The following is a 23,944-nucleotide window of genomic DNA, read 5'->3' as shown; positions in this document are numbered from 1 at the left end:
TATGAAAAATCACATTTCTCAAATTTTTTTATTAGTAAATTGCACCCATGCAATTCTGGGTGTCGCTAGTAAGTACCTAGGTAGGTATACTAGGTGTATAAATTTTGTGTGGAACTAGCTATGGCAGATATTATATCTATTTGTAATTATTAGGAACGTGTAACGCGGATATAAATAAAACATGAATGCGACGTGTGATTTATCAAGATTAGTGACCATTAATTAGGTAACTACTCTCAAAATATCAGTTCCTACTATAACTCACTGACCTAACGTCATCCATACGATATTTTTATCTCATAAGAATCTTTTATATAGATAAGTAGTATAAAATGGTAGGTATCTATCGACAGGTTACGTCGTATCAGATCATACCTACTTACCTGGTTCGTGGATACGTCTGAATCTACTATATGAATATGTATTTTGATATCGTTTGTCAACCTAGTGGGGGGAGGGGTATTCCAGCACCTTGGGACCCCAACATCTATCGGTTCTTCAAACTAAATAAATGCCCTACCCATGCCCTATCAACTTCGCAACCTGCTGAGCTATGTCGGTTACTCTGGTTCTCTTACGAATCTCCTCATTTCATTGCCTGCCTAGCTTTGACAGGCAAGCATCAGATAGGTACCTATACCTATCCACTTAATTACATCAAAGTTCAGTCTCCCTTCCATACATCTATTTGGGTCAACGTTGATTAACCTATGAAATAACTCCACATACGGCCACACGTCCACTCAATAACTTTCAAGAAGTAAGTCAATTTCGAAATTCGTGAGCATTGAATGGCATCAAAAATGTTCTCTAACTGAAAACCAAAGAGCTGCCATAAATATTAGGAAGTAGGTGCTTCGTATGAGCACTACCAACTTTACTAGCACTCGCTTTTAAACGAATTGGTCCGTATAACAATAAAAACGCTCATAGGCCCTTTCACACATTCTATGTGCTCGATGCTCCTTCATTTGTCGAGGGCTGGCACGCAAAGGAAATATTTTCCGAAATCCATACAGCCTTAAGGATCTCATAAAGCAGTCGTTCCCCACGCGAAAGTATAGAAGTGAGATTTATTCAGGGGACTCCGACCTCCGCCCAGGGCTTTACGATGATGAATTGGCACTTTTTCAGGGCTGCCTACAAATTTTAACACGAACAATACCTATACGCCCGCTGAATAACAATGAAGCGGTGTAGGTAAGACTTGCACCGTTATGAGTTAAAAGTTTTAATGTCTCTAATAAGGTAAGGCGTTCATAAATATTTCCATTCTTAAAATTAGAAGGTAACTCTTTACGGGAGGTGGTTAATGCGTAACCCGGTGTTAATTAACTTTGAATGTTAGTGTAATCATGTTCAAGGAGTGCTGTATTACGTATAAATTCATCATGGACTATTAATTTTTCTGTAAGTAGATAAAAGTTTGAATGATAGACAAAAGAAGGAATACGAGGTTTAGGAGAGCTTTACTGCCTTTTTATGCAAAGCAATCTAGACATTTAGATTAAAAACTTACATTTTATTAATTTTGATTTCATTTAAATAAAATTAAGGAGATAACGTCAAAATAAAACTCAACAATAAAGATAACTTTACTTACCTACAACTCAAATAGCGTTAGTAATTGAATGATTAGTGATTACAATAAAATTGTATGTAGGTATTCGTAAGACGAAGAACTTTTTTATTTAAAAAAATTGTATCTAGTAAATACTTATTTAATAGGTACATAAATGAATCTGACTCTAGCACAGAAGTCCTTCCTTACCGAGAATTACCAGCAAGAACCTCAGTGGTTTTCAAAAATCATTACAATATCCATTCGTACCAGCTGAATCGGACAATGCTGGGCACGAGTCAAATCCATCACAAACTACCTATTTGACTACATTAGGTACTATTTTGTTTCGTGTGGAGTTGTTGACTTGCAAAAAATAGGAGCCCATAAATGAACGGCCGGCCGCTCCACGACCTAGCGTCACGAAAACTGCGCTTACATTCCTGCATATCTAATACCGCTATTAGTTATGACCCCTTACATCCAAGCCACCTAACCGGACCCTCAGTGTGGCACTATTCCGAATATACCTATCGTAGAATCACTTCAAAAGTTCTCTTTAGCTTGGTTCACATCCAAACTAGATAATAAAGCTGGCTAGGTAAATGAAAACTTGGTGTGGAAAATTGAAAGTGTGAAAAGGACTTCAGGTGACATTAAAATAAATAAATAAAATAATTTTTGTATATAAATAAATAAAATAAAAAAGCTGGCTAGGTAAATGATGAGGTGAAAACTTGGTGTGGAAAATTGAAAGTGTGAAAAGGACTTCAGGTGACAATCGAGCTTAAAATAGCTCCTGACTAAAGTAGGTAAGTGTGCCATGTTTCTATGGACTAGCTACACATAAAAGTAAAAACTACTAGTGCAACAAACTAATGATAATTATGATTAGGTATTAGATGAATATAATACCTAATACTAATAGGTATAATAAATAGGAAGGCATATTTATTACTATTTACGTTAAAAAAATTGTGTAACAAGTGTAAATTAAAAATTTATAACACCCCCCAACAAGTGAAGGTTACAGTAACTAGAAAAGAGCTGACAACTTTCAAACGGCTGAACCGATTTTCTTGAATTATAGTTAAGAACACTCTCGATCAAGCTACCTTTCAAACAAAAAAAAACTAAATTAAAATCGGTTCATTAGTTTAGGAGTTACGATGCCACAGACAGATACACAGATACACACGTCAAACTTATAACACCCCTCTTTTTGGGTCGGGGGTTAAAAACAATATGAAGGAAGCAAATATTTTAGTTTTCGATCGTACACACGTCCGTAGTACCTATATGTATACTGTATAGTAAACAGGTTACCCATAAAATGATGACTTCATTTCGATCAGCGCAGCTTTAGGCAATCGTCTAAATTATAATAATAAGCGGGCGTGAGCTCAGTCGATGGCCTGTCTTAATAAAGACATTACAAATATCTTAGTATTCGATGGCCAATTCTCAATGCTAAATATCAAAGGGTTTTTAATTTATGTGTTTGACAGGTATCCAATGATATTTTTACGGCAACCTCTACAATAATATTATCTACCTATTACTCTGAAAAATAAATTTAAGCAAAATCACATAAGTAAACTTCATATTGCTTATTAAGTTCCCGAAGAACTTCTTTTATTACTATTTGGAAAGATGAACGGTAAACTGAATTTTTGCCAAATTCCAATGATAATAATACAAGAAAAACCTACATAATAGGTACCTATTAGAAAAACTCAAGGCATAAAATCTAAATGCTAAATAAAAAACTATTGAAAATACTCAGACATGTAGTGATGGGAAAGTAGTAAAACTAGATGATGGCAGTGACTTCGCCCGCGTGGTTTAAGATTTTAGGAATCCCGTGGGAAATCTTTGTTTTCCGGGATAAAAACTATCCTATGCCCGTTCTCAAGATGCAAGGTATATCTGTAGCCACCAAAATCGTTTATATGTATGTTTTTGTTTTAAACATGGGGAATTTGATTTTCCAGGACAAAAAGTAGGTAGCCTGTTATCGTCCCTGGGATGCAAGCTATCCTGCATTTTCGTTAAAATCAGTTACTTAAATGAAAAACTCGTGAAAAGCTAGCACACAGACAGACACTTATGCTTTTATAATATTAGTATGGATGAACGAGGTTATCTCTAATGAAAACAAATATACATGCACGCGAAGAGGCTACGAAACAAAACGTAGCGAAGGCCGTAACCAGTGATTTAAATGGCCACCAACCAACAATAGTTGCTTTAGCCGTATGAATAAAACGTATACAAATTTAATCAAAGAGAAATCTATTAGTAAAATGAGAAGCACGGAAGGGAGCACCTATACATATTCAACGAGGCACTGTATCACGAACGAGCCAATTTATGCAGCAGGTCTTCGGGTATCGTACTTTTACCACGGCCGTATGTAAAACTGGACTATTTCTTTTGCCGATCAGATTGTCACGTGTAAACTAAGAACGTCTATTTATTCCCTTTGATTTGAGAACCTCGTTACGTCGCGTCGCTGGTTTTAAATCTTGGGCTATTCTCTCAGCTAAGCGAAGCTCTATAAAATGAATGAGATTTATATGATTATATACCTATTTAGTGACGCTTTTTTGCGCTTTAATCATACAATACTGTAAGTTTAATGACAGGTAATCAATCGGTACTCTACGTAGGTAATTGGCATAGGTAAATTTTAGGTAAAACATGCTAAATCTTTTATCTACAATCTTTAAAGGAAGATAGAACTGTTATTTATGAAGGATATGGTGGAATTTATGGTAGGTACCTACTGCAAAATTTATTTAGCTCTACCTTGGCTCTGCGCTCACAAATAAGTAGTACCTACCTACCTAAGTACGTTTCTACCTTTTTAGTAGCATCTAACAATCTCAGTCAACCGAACACAAAAAATCTTCCCCCCATTCGGGCACAATACAAAACCAAAAAAAATGTATTGGAGGTCTAAAGAAGAAAATATAAATTGCAAAATCAGTTGACGTAACCAGCATCGGTCATCATAGTGGCCGTTTTTCTCAGCGATGCACGATGTCGGGATCAACATTGTAACGTCTGCTTCGGACGACAGGTTTCCTTTAAGGAATTGATGAAGAAAAATCTCGCTCCTTTTTTTTGTTATAACTGTGCTATTCTTTTAAGTAGGTATTTGCGGTTAAAGTAGCTTTAAATTAACAATTTTTTAAACAATAGTATAGAATAGAATAGAATAGCATCGTAGCTCCTAAATTAATGAACCGATTTTAATTTAGTTTCTTTTTGTTTGAAAGGTGGTTTGATCTAGAGTGTTCTTAGCTATAATCCAAGAAAATCGGTTCAGCCGTTTAAAAGTTATCAGTTCTTTTCTAGTTACTGTAACCTTCACTTGTCGGGGGTGTAATAAATTTTTTATTTACACTTGTTCGTTCAAACTGACAATGAAGTGTATGAATCAAGTTTCTTTACAAAGAATATTGGTAGACGTTCAAGTTGAATATCGAAAGTAGCAATAGTATGTCTTATCTCAATTTTTGCAAAATACACTAATGAAGCTTTACCTACACTGGCAGGCGTTTACAATCAATCATGTTTAACTGAAAGAAACAAGTTTTTCCTTTACCCTGTAAAGTTCTTACAATTGAGATATTACTGATTGCTAGTTCACAGTTGATATTATAGTTAACCCGGAAGAAAGTTTGTCATTCACCAGTTAAGAATAAAGTACCGATCACTTCTCCATAATGGCACTTAATATAATAACTAAGAACACATGTTAAGAGTTATGATAACCGTTAAAACTGTAGCAGTGAATTTGTCATAACAGCATAACAATTAAAGCATCAACAGTTGAAATGGTCTCGAATAAAGTAGAGCTTATATCGAGTATATGAAAGGGTGGATAAAAATACAATTGGAAGCGCCAGACAGGCGAGATCAATGTCCCAGCCCGGTTCGAAAGATCGACTGAATGAACGAACGACTTATGCTTTAGTTGGAGACTATTGTATGAGAAACTAGACGATGCCCGTGACTTCAGGCTTTAAAAAAATTCGGGGTAAAAGTATCCCATTACCATCTCCGGAATGCAAGCTATTTCTGTAAGTACCTATAAAATTTCGTCAAAACCTGTAGAGATGGGCCGTGGAAAGGTAACAAACAAAAAGACAGACAGACACTTTCGCAACTTTAGCACAGTATGTAAAAATATACTTATTTTGTGATATAAGATTTCTTTCTTTACTATTTCTGCTATCAATTTTTTGCAAAATTATATGAATAATTTTCTATACCTACATGATTTTCACACTACTTATACCAACTAACTTAAATATTATGTACCTAATATAGGCTTATTAATTTAATTAACTTTTGGAAGTTACCGCCGAGTTTCTTGCTAGATTTTCGGCGGTACACAAGCGGTAGTTTCACTTCAACATACGAAAGCACTTTGTAAAAGTTTATTTACCCATGCAAAAAAAATCTATGAAAATTGCTTTGATAACACTACAATAGGTAGGTTTTGGTACTGTATTCTACATACGTGTAACATTATACTTACCTACCGAATAAATTAAGCACGCGTAGGTGCCTGCCTACATAAGAAAATAAAGCAAAGAGACCACCTTCATTTGAGGTTGCAGAACCGCCTTAACTCATTGTTATATACCTCATACATATTCATATATTGTTTTCCAATTAACAGTTTGTAAGGCCCCACTCAAATTCAATTCAGAAGTCGCATGGCTATAAATGGTGGCAATATAATAGTGGCCTTAGACATATTTGAATATCTCTGAGCGCATCGGAGGCCGGGTATTGTTGCCTCCGAGTATGGACTTAATTAAGAAGGGAATAGGTGGATCTAGTGGCTTCAGACATGGCGAGCCAGATCTCGAGTGTTTTGGAATTGCTTGCCACATGCTTTGTTTAAACAAGGGGATTGTTATTTCTAAAAGAACTATTTTCTGGAACTAACACTGACCAAATAAAATAATTACGAGTAGGTATATAGGTAAAAATGGTCACAATAACTTTCAAAAGCGTTAGGTAGTAGGTACCTACATAATTTACCCTAATCTTCACTAATAGCACTGCTTATAGGTAGGTATGAAGTAAAGATGTTTTACTACTTCGATTTCAAAAACATTTTTATTTTGATTTTATTTATTATTTTACTTATATTTTCACTCATAAGATAGCTTACGGCATTCGTTTTCCCCACCAATTTCAGTATTGAGACTTTCAAGAAGAGTGGATAGGCACCTTCAAAGCAGGCGTGCTTCACTTTAGGCTGCATCATCACCTACTATTTGGTGTGATTGCAGTCAAGCGCATAGCTACATTATCTTCTAGTGCTACAGGCTATAAATTATATGCCTATGTACCTACTTATTGCGGACGAAGTTGCGAGCAAAAGCTAGAATATGCTTTTTCTATTGAAGTTATTTCTTTAAATAAACATTAAAACTCAATTTAACTTTTTGTATTTATAAAAATTAAAGAAAATAATACTTACCTAATTTTTTTTTTTTTTTTGTATTTGGAATTAATGTGAATAATGGACAACCATAGACATAAACTATTTTGTTCTCTGTCTCACTATTTAATATAAACTGAAATTCAGTTTGAAATTTGGCTGCTGGGAAATCGAGATGTTTAAACTTGTATAGATATAATACTATTGTGGTTACTAGTTACTCCCTCGGGGTATGATACTATTATAATACTAACATTTCAAATCTAACTAACTTTGAGGGGTAATCTATTGAAGCAAAATGTAGCACCTAAGTAGGTACTTACCAAATATCTACAAGTTTAACTAAGAATCTTTTCGTCGACAAAAGCTCTATAAAAGCCTGTGTTATCATTATTTATTGGCATAGTAAATCCATGTACCTATTTATTTACCTACCTAGGTGCTTAGTGAAAACTTTAATATATGGTTAATTTCTTAAAGTATATAAAAAAATCTGCATAAAAACTATTTCCGAATATAAGATACTAAGTTAGTTTAAACTTGTAACACTAAGTGGATATAGGTACATCCTACCTAAGTACAAGTTGCTCCTAAAAATAACTGGTAAGTACCTATAAATTTTATTCTTTTAATGTGTAAAAATATTCAGCAACTCCTGAAAAATGCGGATTCGGCGCAAATTAATTAAATGCGCCACATCGTAATAGGTAGGTAAGTCCCTTTCGGTGCAGCGGTCTGTATACTTTGGCTCTAAGCCCTCGACCTCGGCTATTTTCAATAGCAATTAATAATATTTGCTCACTCTACCTGGGTGTCTAGTAGGAAGTTGTTATTTAGACAACCAGAAAGGTAGGTATAGGTAGAAAGTAGATACCTAAGCAGATAGCAACTTCTAATTCCTATAGACTATAGTGAATTATTACATATTATTAAATTGTTTGTTTTTCAAAGCATTCCATTTTTCAAAGAGAGAACCGACCCAGTTCATAACATATTAAAAAAAAGAATAAGGGTGAGTTGAACTCGCGTGGAGAGGGTTCCGTACGGTGAAATTTGTATGTTAATATCGAGAGACTTACCTACCATGTTATTGTAAATTTAAGACCATAGACTTCTTAAAGGATTAATTGTAATTAATCTATTAGGTAAAACACTATTTTCTGCATTTTTTTTTTAAATTTTAGTCAGTAGTTTTGGAGATACCTAATGATACCTTCTAATTAACTAGCTATCAGACTCACGTGATTTGAAACCCTCGCATTTATTTGATGTGTCACACAGTACAGTTTGCATTTTTTTTAATTTTCCTGTTTGCCCCCAAAAGTGACCCCTATTCAAAATTCATTTATTTACGGCACAGGTTGCATTTGGGACACAGAAATTAAAAATGTACCTAGGTAGGTACCTACCTATACCAAATTTTTTTGATTTCTTACTGCCGCGTACGAATTAGTAGGTAATTGGAAGGTCTTTAATTTATAAATACTTACAACCAAAATACCTTTAATCAATAAGTATGAGGCGCTAACATAAATGGCTTTATTAAAGATTATAAACAGACAGTTTAACGGGGCTCTCTCCGTTAATCGCTTCATACAATCGTAGTTCCAATTTCATTTGAATATTAAGCAACCAAAGTCCATGAAATTTTGCAGACATATTCTAGAAACTAATATGGTCTGTAGTTTTTAGATTTTTCTAAAAATATGTAGTTTTAAAATTACAGGGGCTCAAAGATTTGTATGTAAATTTTTAAGACCGCGTACCTAACTTTAAAACCGAATATTTTAACAGAAATCTGGAAAACCACAGACATAGATATTATTAGTTTCTAGAATATGTCTGCAAAATTTCATGGACTTTGGTTGCTTAATATTCAAATGAAATTAGAACTACGTTTGTATGAAGCGAGTGACGGAGAGACCCCTCTTAAAAACAAAAACGATTAAAAAAGAAACAATGATGCCTTCCCGGTGCAGGCCATAAATAAATTATTCAATAGCGCAAATGAAGCTGAACTGAGGTAATGATCTATAACGATACCGGCGGTCGTCCTTTAGGTCTTCAATTACGCACATTTAGCTTATTTACTGAATCGATTGTAAGCTTAACTCGTAATTAAAGTAGCTTATTCTAGTCGTGGTTCCAGTGTACGCGATTTTTAACAGCGGAATACAACGAATATAGCGCGTGCCGAGTGATAAGCGGAAGGCGGAAATTTAAACACTCGCACTATCTGGCAGAGCTTTTTTGCCGAAGTCGTGATAAAAAAATTAAATAAAAAAACGACTACTCGGTCAAAAAAAATTTTTCGAAAAAAAAGTCTTGTGTTATTCTGGATGTAAAGATTCTGACGACACCCCGGTTTGTTAAGGCATTTAGGAGTTATCCTGGAATAAAGATACTTAGGTACATTACATAGATACATACATTACATGAACCCTGAAAACATTAGGTACACAACTTTTTTTGGGCAGTCGTGTAACAAGATGGTGTAGTGTATTGTTACAATGATTTATAATTTATTTAGTTACTACGGTAGCGGGCAGGAAATATTATACATCGACCTTTAGAAAGAGATTTCCGCATCGGAGAGTGTTGTCTCTGTCACTCATACATATTATGTGACATTTCGTCGACAGACACTATGCCCAGACTTTTTTCGTAGCTGTTATCCTACATGAAATAAATACATTTTTTATGTCTGCCAATCCGGACTTGACCAGCGTCGGTCTGTCAGCGTCTGTCTATCAGCGGACTGTATCTCATGAACCGTAATTTAGGCAGAGAGTAAAAATTTTCACAGAGTGTGTATTTTTATTGACGCTATAACTACAAATTCAATGACCATCATGAAAATTAAAAAGGACCCCAGACGGCATCGTAACTACTCGGGCTTACCTTCTTTATAAAAATTAAAAAGTACATAATTTTGTTCGATGGCACGGAACCCTTCGTGCGCGAGTCCGGCTCGCACTTGGCCGGTTTTTTAATAAATCACACTAATATTATAAAGGCGAAAGTTTGTATGTGTGTGTGTGTGTGTATGTTTGTTACTCCTTCACGCTAAAACTACTGGACGGATTGGGCTGAAATTTAGAATGGAGATAGATTATACTCTGGATTAGCACATAGGCTACTTTTTATCCCGGAAAATCAAAGAGTTCCCACGGGATTTCGAAAAACCTAAAACCACGCGGGCGAAGACGCGGGCATCGGCTAGTATTTTATAATCTATTTATTTATCTTTAGAATAACTTTGAATTTAAGAATAATACCTATATGAAACTAATTAATCCGCAGAACAAGAGTTCGCTCGTCTCTCCATGTTTTTCGTAGCACGCTACGAAACAGCGAAAGCGTGTAAGACGCAAGCGGAAAGCGGATAAGCCCAATATTACTTTTTTATTTAATTTTATTATTTATTTAACTGTTTCCAAAAAATGTTTACAAGTTTTATTACGAATATGGTGTAAATATAAACTCGATTGAGATTTCTGTAGGTACACCACCGCAGTGCCGTCGACATAACGCACACAAGAAAAAAGAAGTCGAAGAAGTTTTTGTCGAAGAAAAAATATTTTCAGAATTTTTAACATTCAACATTCAAAATGATATATAATATAATTTAACATTCAAAAGCGCTTTGTGAAAACTTATTTATAAATACATGATGGCCGCAACTTCGTCAATCAAAATCAAAAAACTAAATCCACGCTATTTAGTGTTTTGATTTCCCGAAAAAAAAGTAGCGTAGATAATATTATTATGTCCTTTACTGGGATGCAAGCTATCTCTATCAATCAAAATCTGTTAAACGGATGGGCCGTGAAAAGGTGTAACAGACAGATAGACACCCTTTTTAGTGAGTGAGGTTAGACATAAAATGAATTGTAACCACAGTCAAACAACTGCGTTGCGAAAAACGCCTTCAACTTCACAAGCCCGCTTCGCTTGTGATATTTTATCCCATCCCGAAGAGCTCGCGGAGTTACTGCAGGGATATAAATTAAATGCTTACGTTTCGCCCCGCTCCGCTAGTTTAATTAAGCGTCTCCTTTGTCTGTATGTGCGTATCGTTCAACATGCTCCTTCTATCCCGGGACATAAGGACCGTAGATAAACCTAACACGAGTCCACTCGGGTAATATTATATCGTTATTATAATTTACTGTTAAACCTTCGTAGGTGGGTTAATTAGGTAATTATTCTAGCTATATCTCACGTGTCTATAGGTAATTATTTGTTGGTTTGTCTGTAATGATTGGTAACTAAATACCTATTCAAACTGATGAATGTAGATTTACTTATCTGACGTATGTACCAAAGTTCCTACTTATAGTACCTACTTCGGTAAGTAGGTCTTACCTAATTATATTTATCAAATTGATTTTAAATAAAGGCAGAAAAAAAATCTTCAAACTTTTTTTCTCTAGTGAAGTGTATTTTTGGAGTCGTTTAAAATATTAACCAAAGTTAAAACACTGTTGTCTTAACTTGCGGTGTCATATAGAGTAGGTACTAGGTAGGTCCCTTAAAAACCTACTCGTATCTACTGTCGCCAAAACGTGTTGTGGAGATTAAATTTTCAAACCCTGTTGGGCTCGTTTTTTTTTGTTTTCGAACCAATTCATGAAGCTCGTACGTAATTAAGACATGGCCTTGATAGATATATCTGACTCCATATCCATACTAATTATAAATACGAAACTGTTGTCTACTTGTCTGTTTATCTGTTAGTTCTTCACGGCGCTTCCGTTTAACCGATTTTGACGAAATTTTACGAACAGAGAGCGGTACTTACTTAACTCTCATCTCAGCGAAGGACAAATCTAAACACAAAGTGTACATTACCTATGAATTCGCGGACTGCGTCTATTTGGTATAGAGAGTAGGTAGATATAGGATGCTTTTTATCCCGGAAAAACAGAGAATTCCCACAGGATTTTTAAGAAATCTAAATCCACGTGGAAGAAGTCGCGGACATCATCTAGTATTTAAATAAATATATACTTACCTAGGTACGTATTATAAGTAGATAAGTACCTGAAACTGATGGATTTGGTGACGGTTGAAGATCGATCTTAATTTCTATAGCACCAAAGCAAAAAAAAAACACACTTTTATCTTACATTTACACGTGACACATGCAGCCTATCGTCTGGCTATTCGAAAACTAAAAAACTTTAAGCCGTTTATGGACCGGGTCTTGCTGTACAAAAGCTTTTTATCTAACAATCGCAACTTTCTCTTGTGCAATGACTCAAAAAAATAATGTCCTTTGTCCCGACAATAACAAAGCTTAACTTTCTCGGAGCACTCGGCCCAACGAACCCGGCATTTTAAAACACCCGAATTTTGAATACAGACGCTTAAAAAGCTCAGTAGCTATGAAACTCCCGATCGAGCTATCCGATCGGCCGGACAATCGTGACGATACTGAAAAACGGTATTATTTTATCCAGAAATCTTTTAACGAGGTTAGTTTAGGCAAACTTTTGTGATGCTCATCGTTTGTTTCGTTTTATTTGGGTCCATATGAGTTCGTATATTAAATTACCCTCCGGCATCGGAGCGTTCCGAGTCAAAGGGTTGCGCTGTTCACACGAATGTCGCCTGCGCAGGAGTGAGTGTGATAAAGCAATTTTTCTCAATTCCCCATCAGTTGAAACGAAGAACACGTTTGAAAAATAATTTGAATACCGAAATGCAGATGGCTTCTTTTATCTGTGAGGCTCGGGGCCGCGCCGGCGAACTACAAGTTAATTAAGGTTTGCCCATCAATTAAATATTGGTTTTCATTGTTTTAATTTGGCCGCTGAATTCGTGATTTATTTAAATATCTCGATCTTAATTAAGTTGCAGAATTACATAACTTATCGTTCGGCGTTATTGGAATCAAGATCTTATTATGTTGATAAGCTTTAAAATGACGAACGAATATGCCACTGTTTCTGTACATAAAAACAATAAAAACACGAGCAGAACTGAAGTAAAGTCTGGAATGATAATAAAAAAAAAACTTTAACAGTGAACCTACTTCGACCGCACTGAAAAGTATTAAATAAGGAGATTTTGTATTATGCAGTTATGCACCCATTTCAAACCAATTTACTATACCTATTGTAGTTACTCAGGTAAGTAGCTTTTTCTTAAAATTTTCAAATCGGTTTAGAAATCTCAGAGAAATCAGCTATATCTACTTTATATCTAGTAGATACTTACCGTCATATGGAAAAAAGACTTCAGGCAAAAGTACTAATATTTGAATTCAGTACAAAAGTTTGAAAGTAATAATTTGAAAACAAATCGATACAGTCAAATCCCGCTCATTCGTCCCGTATCTGGGACGGTGCCGGATTCAGTGAGCGAAACACCAAAATTTATTAGGTTAGTAGTTGCCGTAGGTCGATAAAACTACGGACCGACGCCAGAACGACGTATCTCAATAAATCCGCGAGAAAAATAAACGACCGACGACTGAAAGAAACAGGGTAACCTTTCGCACAATACCACTCGAAGGTTGTATGACTGAAAAGAGAAATGCGCAGTGCAATTTTGTGATATCTTTTTCACTCGTTCAATGGCGGAGCCTCGGGCGACATACGGACGTTATAGTGTTGAATTAGCATATTTATTGCTAGTTACACGACAAAATAAATTTATTTTAGCCCACTGGGCCTGAGACATATTCCCTATTTTTTTCTTTTTACATATTCTCGCTTCCGCTTGGCTTATTTAGTCTGGGTGTGGCTAATAAAAATAATAGTCAAGTACCTACTTACCAATCCTTTATCCAGTTCAGTTTAGTTGAAATACATCGCTTTTGGTATATTAAGATTTAAGAAGAATTTCAGCCACCAAAACAGGTTGAATGTCATTAAGGCTACAGCACTAATCCACATCAACAATTTATCTACTTACGACAAATTGTGCAGAAGACCCAGAAGTACGTACCAATTGGTATACCTACAATCTGTAATTTTCAGGGTTACGTGCATCAAAAGGATAAATGGAATCCTATAAGGGTTCCATTTTTTCTTTTTTTACTTTGAACTTAGTGGTTTTGAAAGTTAGTTTTTTTTATATTTTATTTTTATTTTCAGCTTTAAGTAAGTACCTAGTCGTTGCTTGGTACCTAAAATATTACCTAATTCACCAGCAAAACTTTCCAAATCCACACGGCTTAGGAGTTCAGTATCTTGCAGCATCAGGATTGAAGAGTTGGAACTTGGAGTTCAATAACAAACTCTTTGCTCGGCATTTACAATATCATTTCACCAGGACCAGTTCCTGAATCACTTAGTTTATACTTACTCCTAAACTGCAGTCCAAAATGTTGAATTCCTAATATGTTGAATTCTCATAATGTTGAATTTGCAAAATGGTGAATTTCGGAGTTGCAAAATAGGTATTGAATCCCAAAATGTTGGATTCGCAAAATGTTGAATTTCAATTCCCAAAATGTTGAATCCCAAAACGTTCAATCTTAAAAGTAAGCTTTTAATTCACATATCCTTAAACGTAATTAACAGAAAAAAACGGCCAAGTGCGAGTTGGATTCGTGCACCGAGAGTTCCGTACAAAGTTGTAGGTATGTAAATAGTTCTCTAACGAAAAGATAAACTGGATTCTGGGACAAACTTAACTTTTGAGATAGCCCCCGTCACAAAAAAGGTCTAAAACTGACGTCTTTGATTCCTTTTTTTGTTTTAAGATTCAACATTTTGCGAATTCAACATTTTGGGATTCAGCATTTCGGGAATTAAAATTCAACATTTTGCGAATCCAACATTTTAGGACTCAACATTTTGGAAATTCCAAAATTTAACATTTTGCAAATTCAACATTTTAGGACTCAACATTTTGCAAATTCAACATTTTAGCAATTCAAAATTTTGAACCTAAAGGTCTTTTCGTTACAGAACTATGTTTTTTCATAGCTACAACTTTGTACGGAACCCTCGGAACGTGAGTCTAACTCGCTCTTGTCCGTTTTTTTCTGTTAATTACGTTTAAGCATATGTGAATTAAAAACTTACCTTTACCTAAGATTCAACATTTTGGGAATTGAAATTCAACATTTTGCGAATCCAACATTTTGGGATTCAACATTTTGCAACTCCGAAATTCAACATTTTGCAAATTCAACACTATGAGAATTCAACATTTTAGGAATTCAACATTTTGAACCTGAAGGAGTTAACGCAGTATGCAGTGTGGGCCTGCAGGACCGATAGCCTAGAAAAGGTGGCGGGAAGTAGGTGGTTGGATCTAAACCTTTTTATTTATTTTAATTGCAGGAACTCAATTCTTCATTTCAATTATTCTAAATCCTGAGACTCACGTTTTTCAACTTCAAATTTTTTAAAATTGGAACGTTTTCATTAAACTTTCTTCTTTCCTCACCCAATCCATCTCGGTCAACTGGTCTGTAAATTTATACTTACTGATCTATTTTGTTGACTCGTAACATCCATAAAATATTTACCTGTAAAACAAAAGAAAATTACATTAAAAATTCAGTTTTTAATTCGTACAAAGCACGAGCTCCGTCCAATTCGTCATTATAAATAGGCAGCTTTACCTGACTACGGTCTCTACATAGCGTGGCATATACGCATACTCAGTGAACGCCTCTGACGAAACCGGTTCGGAACGCCACCGGCATACGAATGTACTATCCCTGGAACATATCTTCCGTCTTTCATCAACGCTTTAACATCACATAAATCTAACTCGCTCGCTCGCCTGTAGCAACTTCACGGTGCTCCGAGTGTCTACCAATGACAGCGCGGCAAACCATCGCCATATTGAATGATGCGATCGACCCGCCACCTGTCTGAACTAATGCAAAGGACGCGTCACGACGTTTTCCGTATTGTTTTTGTTAGTTTTTCCTAATTTACAATGTTTTCATGGTTATTTCTGTGTGAATTCAGTGCGTGATTATGTGTTTATGTTTGTTTTGAAGGCAAGTATTACGTAAAAGTGGAATCTGTGACGTTGTGAGTAAATTTAGGTTGAATTTGGAACAAAGCTACTTAGCGGCTATGTTCAGACTATGTTTTGTTTATTTTGAAACATTTTTTTTATATTAATTTAAAGATTTTGCATAATCCCAACGGTTAATCTTCTTGCTAATCATTTAAAGTAATATTTTATTTTCTAATAAGACTTTATTTCATGGGTTCAGACTGCAGAAGCTACACATATTAATTAAATCTTAGCATAGTATAAAGTAAATAAAACATGTTTTTAAAATTTTTTCTGCTTCTCATGAATAGTAGGTGCCTACCGTCAATTTTCTATATATTTTTAATAAAAGTTTAATCAGTTTCAAAAGATACATAATAATTTTTGGGTCTAAAATATAGAATCGTCTATGGAGTCAGGTTCGATAAGCAGGTATATTTAGCATATTTATATAGGTAGTGTCCTAAAGTAATTTCTGAATTTGAAATAAGTATATTTCGTTAATTAAAATTGTAATAATAAATAATCAAAGCCGACGGATTGTCTTTAGTTGGTGCCGTCGGGCGTCGGTAGAGCGCATGCGCTAGTATTGCATAATAAGCCGAAATTATTTATTTCACATTTACCTTTATAAGTTTAATAAATTTTATTTCTATTGCTATATAATATTATGTAAGTATTAGAAAATTACTGAATAAGTATTTTTACAAAATTCGTAATATTGATAGAGCTACATAAACTACTTATACTGTAACATTTTTCAAAATGTCTATTTTTTTCGGGATGCCTTTTTTACTCATACACTAGGTAAGTACACGTACTTAGTGAATTATTACTATTCCGTCTTACTTGGTTGTAATCTTTCTATCCACTAATGCAGCCTAGTGATTTATATTATGTAGTAGGTATAACATGTACCTACCTACTTATTTAATTTAATTAACATGTCTATTTTGTACATAATTAATGATTATTTAATTCATTTAGAAAATATACCTACTTAGGTAAGTACATTGAATTTTATTTAAGTAGGTATTAACTTAGGTAGGTACCTACCAAATAGATTAATAATTTAGGCACAGTTTTACGAATAGTAGGTACCTACCTAAGTACCTACATCTTAAAACTGTGATCTAGGTATATTGCTGTCGATACTCTTAGTCCACAGTTTTACGATAGTCCTACATAATATTACATAATTAAGTAGATACCTACTTACTTAATCGTTGAAATAGAAAATTGGAAAAGCAAAGCTTTTTTGAATTATTGATTTTTTGATAAAATATTTAGGTACTTAGCTATTATTAAGTAAAAATGTTGGTACCTACCTACTTACTTACCTTACTTAAATATTTTTCATTTGTTTAATCTTTGAAATAAATAAAAAAAAATTAATGAAGGAAATAAAATTTTTCTCCTACAGTTTATCTGAGGCCGTTGAATATTCTTAGTAGTTTTGAAGTTAAAGATGGAGATAAAACTTGAAGTGCAATAGTGCGATATTGTGAAAGTTGGACGTTGCGCTGAATCGTTCTGAATCCTAAATACCTACCTACCTTAGCCAACGTTGGGAGACAAACAGTTTTAAAGAAAATACTAGCATTGTAGTTTTTAGGTAGATACCTACTTCTTCTTAGTAAACATAAAAGTATCTTCTTGATAGGTAATGCAGCAGCAAACAGGTATGACTAGTTACTAATTGTTACGTTGCTGCTGCATTCGGCCTCCATATTATTAAATTATTTAAATCAAAAAAAAACTTCAAGTCAGTCATTCATAAATAATTAAGACCTACCTAGGTACCTATTTACGAGGTACTTAATGTGAGATAGAAGTAAGATACAAAAACTTTAAAACAACAGCTGCCTATTACCTACTTAAGTAGTTACATAGTTCGTCTATTCTAGTTAGTTAGTTAGGTTGAAACAAGATCCAATTTAAACAAAATGTTCCCTCGTATGGTAAAAACCCTTTATCAAATATTTCCTACTAAAAAATCTTAAAAACTACCTTGGACCTTAACTTTTTTCTAAAATTTAAAAAAAAATATCTAAAGAATTTAAAAACTAACGTAGACCTTAACTTTGTGTTAGCGAGTGTGGATCCTTGTGAAAAGAAAATATTTTAAGTTTTAACATTTTTTCATAATATAGTTTGTAGTTTTTTACGAGGTAGATGCCTACCTACCTGTAGCATGATAGACCACTTGTTTCAATAACTACAAAGTTTGGTATAAAAAGGTCCACTGGTAAAAAAAATTAAAAAAATTAATCATGATTCTGTTGATAAAAGAAGAATCATCTTTTATGATTAAAAGTAGGTACCTATCTTGTATAAGCTGTGGACTTATTTTTGTAGTTTTTTTTTTGGATTTAGTTTTACTTTAATTATTTTTGAAATTAAATTAATTAAGTAGGTACCTACCTAACCAAAAACTAAAAAAAGCTTGACACAATTTTATAAAGCACTTTATTATGTATGTCTACAAAATGTAAATTAATTTAAAGCCACTTATTTCACATTGGATTCTTGCTCGTTTAAATATGCTTGGCGCGATAGACCTCTCCAAGAATATAATATACCCGTATATTCTCTATTTACTTACAGTGCAAAGCTTGCATTACAGAGATAAAGTACGCTGCCAAGTCTTCCCGGGCAAAAGAAGCGAAACGAAAGGCGAGATTTAGTGGGGAAATTTTGGAAGTCAGCCGGGCTGCATTTGTGGTGGTGCATTAATCACGGGATGGGAAAATATATCCTACTTCCTATGACTTTTCTTAGTGGACGTCATATTTTGCAGCTACAAATTCAACTTGACATATCGTTATTTATAAACTTGGCAAACAGAAATTTGAGCATTGTTGAGGTTGAGATTTATGAAATTGGTAGGGTAAACCACCCAGTCGTCAGGCTCTTAGCGGAAATGACATCTTTGCTTGATTGTAGTTTAAATGCTCATTAGTGTGAATATAATAATAAGTAATTAATTGAAGGCTAGGTATATTTATGAAATGAACAAAAACAGGCTATTATGTTTTTTATTTTTAAAGATGAAAGTTAATAAAAACATATTTGTACATACCTACTCAATAAATTCTAGACAATGACTTCCCACATACCAGGGTAAGAAAAAAAAAATTTTAATGACCCTTAAAATAATTTAATTGAATTTTTAGTTTAATATTCAGTTTTAGGTCAACATTTAGCACCAAAAATCTAAATTTCACCATTCTGCAAATGAGCTAAAGATCCATGATATGGGTACGGAATTACGGATGGACAGACAGACAAACAGTTGACTGACATACACAGGCGGACATTTTGTTGGCGGCATTGCAAACGAATGGGCATGTCTTGATACTCCAAGATAGACCTATCGATTCGTAGGTGTGAGTAAGTGAGGATTAAATTGTAGGGCAAGGATTTTATAAAAATTATTTAAGTAGGTATCTCCTACTTACCTACTGGTGATTTTTGAACCAATTAGGTACGTTACCTTTATTGAGTACTGGAGATGGGCTGACTACCGGGTGGTTTACCCTACCCATAGGAAATGAAAATTGATACAAATCAATTGATAGGTAAATTTAATATTGCTAATAATATGTTAGGTGGATTTATAATATAGGTACCTACTTGAAGTTTAAACTACTACACCGAAACACAAAATAAGTTATGACGCAAATACGAAGAAACGAAAGACGACGAACCCTGCCAAAGTAAATTGAGAAAAAAATGTTACAAAATTAGCTAAGCATGAGCATTTTAAATTTTAACGAGACGGACCTAAGCCTACTTAAACAAATTTACACCGATCGTTACTCCTGAAGGTGACCCAAATTACCATGAAAAAAGTTTAACAGCCCTTTATTTCAGAACAAACAGAGGCTGTTGGTGGGAATCCCGTGTAATCCGGCCCACTTATCACGCGTGCAAAATGCAAATTCGAGCGGGCCCGGCTGTACGCAGAATTAACGAAAACGCCAACCGTACCGGCCGAGGTATCGTGCGTCAGGAAAATTGTCAAAGTTCGCGTAGCATTACCAAAGGATAAACAAGATAATCTCGCTTGCCCCAGCAATTTGGCAGTACATCGCCACCTTCCTACCTATTTATTATTAGATCTGTTTTTTATTCAAGGCACAGATTTACCTACATTCATTTTCGAAACGATTTTTCTCTGTCTACGTATTTTTCAACAGCAATACTCTCGACTGAATGCTTGTTGATTTATAGAGATCGCAAGATTCTTTCCGCTGTAATCTATGTTTACTTGAATATTGAAACCTTATTGCAGGTTCCATCCATCTGTCTTTAACACCTGTAATCTCAATAATGCTTTAGACTAAATCTGGGAATTTGAGCTTAAATATTTATTCTGATAAGTACCGTAGTAGGTACCTATGCCGACATCATTTTAACATTATCTTTATCATTAAAACTTATAATAAACATCGATTTATGATTAATTAGGTAGGTATTCTGTGCACCTTGCCTCATTACAGTAGGTTAAATTGTTTTTTTTTTAATTTCTAATATTTTATATTTAGGTAGGTACTGCAAATAATAATATTCATAGTCAACGATATTGTGATTAGGTATTATTGGGTCATTTATTTTTAAATTTTCGTCTCAGAAGTTATTTTAAAAATTTTAGAACCAAGTTTCAAAAAACAAACAATCAGAATTTCGTACCTATTTAGCGTTCGTCAGGTGTAAAAAGGCATTCGTGATAGCACATGAGCTGGCGTGTGTAAACGCAGTTAGCACTTGCGCGCTTTTCAATACTACTTCACATTATTGATTAAGTTCTGAGAAAAACTTGGCACGCCTTTACGAGCTCACATGTGAGTCGTGTGATGCGTATTATGGGATAATTAAGGTGAATGCTGCTCAACTTTTTCTTTAAGTTTTCCTAGATTTACTTACATGTAAGGTACCTTATCAGTAATTACCATTTGATGATAGCGACCTAGGTTTCTAGATGATGATCAGTAAATAAGTCACCACTTATATGAACTGTACTTACTCGGATTTGAATATATTAAGTACGCAGGCACATTGAATAACAATATGTTTTTTATTGCAAGGTAGGCTTGCGTTTGACAATCATGGGTCTAGGCTGGAGCGCACTTGGCTAGAAGATGCCTATTCACTCTTGCCTCGAAGGCCTATGTTTGGAATTTCATATTCTAGTTATAAAATTGGTACATTCAAAGAGTTTTATAGGTCTATAACAATCTTGCTCTCTTAATATTTATGATGAAAGACTAAACTATACTGGAGTTTCCAAAGTTTGTCAGGGTTTAAGAAGCCCTATTAAAACGTAATGAAGTCGTACCTAAAACTCGGGTTGAAATATTAATATTATCCACAAGTCCGCGGGCTAATCTTCGGCCATTCCACCGAGCCTGGCCTGCCGAATCGCGAAGCTTAACGCCTGTTTGTTAGCTGTAATACGCTTTTAACACCTGCGTTTCAAATTATGTAATGTGTGAATGAGATGATGTAGATTTTGTATAGAGTGCTGAAAATTGTTGGGCTCGATTCACGAAGCGTTTGCGTAAGCACCAAAAAGAAATATAATTGGACGTCTTATTGATGCTTATAGCACCGATAATTAAAAAAAATGATCATGGATAATATTGTACCTACTCATTGACGAGATATGCTCTTAGAGAAGTTGGGTAGGACAAGATAATTTCATTTTTACATGACTGCCCAAAAAAAGGAGCGTAATGTTTTCAGGGTTCATGTAGGTATGTGAGTTTACTCCACTATAACTTCTAAATGGCTGAACAGATTTTGATGTAGGTATGGGGTATCGTTAGAATCCTTATATCATCCCGAGTGGCTTATTATTTCAATATGGGAGGGCATTCGTGATTTCTTGTTGGTATATTAATTATTATTATTATTATTTATTGCATGGAAGAATTATTTCAAATAAATATTGATAAAAAGAGAAGAAATGCAACAAATTATTAAAATGAAACAAGTGAAGTGATAATGTATTGGAATGACAAGCAATAAATATTCCTTATCAGAACTGTAATAATTTATGTTTTATGACAAGTGTTGTTAGACAATATTGTTACTTATCTCCTTGTGTTTGAGTAATTAATGAGTAATGTGATAATTGCATTATCTGTTTTGCTTTTAATTAGATCGCTGCATACCTAGTTGTCAACGCGGTGATAATTTTCTCTTACATCATAATAAAAGACAAAACACTGAGAATGGATTGTTGGTAGGATTACTCGTTGATAACATCATGCTCAAGATTAGAGGATAGGTAGGTACTTTTAAACTGCTTATCAAGTCTTGCAAATTTTGTAAAGACTTACTTTGAATTACTTAGGGTATGAAGTTTAAGTCAAACAAGTTATCAATGTTTACTCCTATAATATGTTTCCTACACTAGCGACTGCCTGCAGCTTCGTTCCCTTACCTAGATATTTCGGAAAATCCGGCCTTATTCATTGGCTAGCTTACAAATGAAACCTCTGTTCAAAATTTCAGGGTTCTTGATAAGTGAGGTCATTTATTTAGATGTATTGTCTAACTACCATGAGGTCATAACTTACGACAATGACGCCACGTAACAAATAGAATTTCACAATTTCATTGTTGCCCTAGATAGTATACATTTTTTTCTACCATAAAGCACCATTGTACAATGGTAGCTTTAATATTACCTACCATCTAGCACATGGGATAGTAAGTAGGTAGGTATTTAGGTACTTACCTAATATTAGGTATTTAAGTATTTTCTACTTATGATTACTTAGGTAATTTTAAAATCTTAGTTTATTCTAATACGTTCTTAGAGTTCACTGTGTTTTTGTGTCTAGGTAGGTGGTATACCTAAATGTAAATAATTTAAACTTCCGCCTAATTATTTGTCCAGCGTTAAACACCCTCACTATCAGATAGGAACAAATTGCTAACGGGCTCTATGTACAAACAGTAGAAGGCTACTTATGCAAAAGCACGCCGGTTCACAAATCTTTTTAGGCAAAGATGCGTACCTACCCACTGTATTTACGGTGTTTCTATTGGGATAAATTGGCTCAGTAAATTTGGGCGCTAACTTCGGCCCAGGTGAACGCATATCTACATATTTATGAAACCGGAAGCCTTCTTAAGGGGAACGCCTTGGTTTAAAAATAACGGCAAATATACGGTTTTTTACCGCAACTTTTAACGAGATCCACCTTATTTATGCTTAGGGAGGGTACTTTGAGATTTATTAGTGGGAAGCGTGACGGATCAAGGATTTAAGTAAAGATACGTTCAGCTGAAATTAATAGCACTTTTTGTTATCTACCATGAATATACTTATTTAAGGATTTTCTGCAAGAGCAACTTAGTTAGATATCTAATCTTTGGTTTGAATATGTAATCGAAGTAAGTACCTACCTATCTATATTTTTATAATAACATAGGTACCTACATAATATTATTAGGTATAATGAAACACGTTTTATTTTACACCACAGAACAAAATGCCATAATACTTAAACGGTAAGGTGAGACTAAGTTATGTAGAAGTTACAACAATAATTTGGCGGCCTTATTAGGTACTTAGGTAGGTACCTACTACGGTGATATTCAATTTGAAATTATTGATGGGTATCCGTGCACATAACATGTAATGCAAATTGTAATCAGAGGTGATTCTAATCAGTCAAAGGTTAAATGTGCGTTGATAAGGAAATGCGTCGGCAGTGTTTCTTACCAGTACTTACCTATTTATAATCGGTATGTAGAGCTGCTTATTTATTATCTTTGTAACCAACAGCGCAAGGCAACCACAACAGTAACTTTTCTGGATTTTCTAACTGGATCTATTCAAATTTTTTACTAGCCTTTCCCGTGACTTCGCTCGATATAAAATGTAGGTATATATTTTATCTATCACAAGAAAAATCTGA

The 23,944-nt window shown here is 34.4% G+C and overlaps 1 protein-coding gene and 1 long non-coding RNA gene across 2 annotated transcripts in view; both read right to left on the bottom strand.

The window, feature by feature from the left end:
- Nucleotides 1-23,944, bottom strand: part of LOC123869166 (homeotic protein ultrabithorax) — a 147,092-nt gene that overhangs the window by 34,175 nt on the left and 88,973 nt on the right. The gene's annotated exons all lie outside the window — the stretch shown is intronic.
- On the bottom strand, nucleotides 14,144-22,015 carry LOC123869175. The gene is made up of 3 exons (XR_006796831.1): nucleotides 22,004-22,015; nucleotides 21,781-21,784; nucleotides 14,144-14,261 (listed from the first exon to the last, which is right to left on the bottom strand). It is a non-coding gene; the product is annotated as an uncharacterized LOC123869175 (long non-coding RNA).

Source organism: Maniola jurtina, chromosome 10 (genome assembly GCF_905333055.1).
Source record: "Maniola jurtina chromosome 10, ilManJurt1.1, whole genome shotgun sequence".
NCBI lineage: Eukaryota > Metazoa > Arthropoda > Insecta > Lepidoptera > Nymphalidae > Maniola > Maniola jurtina.
The sequence above is the reverse complement of the archived record's forward strand: the minus strand, read 5'-3'. Positions and strand labels throughout refer to the sequence as shown.